The following is a 1,437-nucleotide window of genomic DNA, read 5'->3' on the forward strand; positions in this document are numbered from 1 at the left end:
TTAAAATGAAAAAAGATTAATAAAGGATTCATTTCTTATAGCTTATAATATTTTTCAATGAAAAGTCCTAGATCCCGAAAAAATAGGCGAGTTATGACGGGATATTATTATCACTGGTTTTATCTCATCTTAATACATAGGCAAGTTCTTGGAGCCTTTTTTTAATCTGTTCTTTTAGGTATATTCCTGAACTCAACTTTTATCAGGTTTTGTTTGGCGGACCGAGTTTTTTCCAATTTTAAGAATTTTAGAAATTAATAAATTCTTTTTTTTAACAATCACCCCACGGAGTGGAAAATTTTGAAAACTCCAAAGAACACCCACTAGGAAATGTTCGAACTTTTCATAGAAATTCCAGAGTTTGCGAGTATTTTGTAACGGTTTTTTGCCGCTTGGGGGGGGGGGGGGGTGATCACCCCGATCACCCCCCCATAGGACCGCGCCTGGACTGATCTTCCATTTTAAGAGATTTGATAATCTAAGGCAACGAAATGGTGGAATCAGCCTCTTTTGAAATTAGGAGTCAGGAAATGTACCATCTTCTCTAAAGAACAAGTGGTGCAATTAATGACTATCTAATATATAAAGATGAGTTGGACTATATATGTTTGTATGCACCTTATACAAATCCACACCGCTTAACTGATCAGCCTGAAATTTGGTACAGTTATGTGTTTGGACCATGGGAAGGTTTTAGTAATAGTTTCGAGCCCCTCCCACCTGAGAAAAGGGACCCTCCCATACAACTTTCGTTTTTTTCCCACAAACCAAAAGTCATGGCACCCATTTTTCAGAACCAATTTTTTCCCTTTGGCGGGGTTGTTTTCACCATCACCATGGGCCGGGCATTAGAAACGACCATCAAGAGTTCACGTGGATTGGAAAGCAAATCAAAGCTTGCTGAGCATCAAAGATTTAAAAGGTAAAATTTTGGCGGGTGTTTTTTTCTTCTACTGTTCAAAACACGTGGTACCGGTACGAGATATTTGGATGCAATAATTAGCCTACATTTTGTATTGAAAAATACAACTATCCTGTAAAGAATATATTGACTAAAATTACAGTGATTTTCAATGTGCTGCCTACCGCCCCGCTGGGGGGCTTTGAGAGTTTACAAGGATATACAGTGAACTGAACAGTCAACAGTGAATTGGCTTCTTCAGCTGAATAACGATTTGGACTGAATGCTGAAAAACTAATGAACCGATTTTCATAAACTCCAGCTTTTAACCAACCATTTTCAAATTTTTAGGATTCCTTATAGAGAAAGAAAAAATCATTAGATTCAGAGTTACATATATGTTGAAGGCTGCAATTTCAACGCTTTGATAGCCGCCGGGGAATCTAAAATTGATTAGATAATACAATCTGAGGTTTTTAGTTTTATACAATCCTATTTCATTGGCCAATTTATTTATACTTTTTGATTTATTTTTG

The sequence above is a fragment of the Uranotaenia lowii genome, chromosome 2, assembly GCF_029784155.1.
Source record: "Uranotaenia lowii strain MFRU-FL chromosome 2, ASM2978415v1, whole genome shotgun sequence".
NCBI lineage: Eukaryota > Metazoa > Arthropoda > Insecta > Diptera > Culicidae > Uranotaenia > Uranotaenia lowii.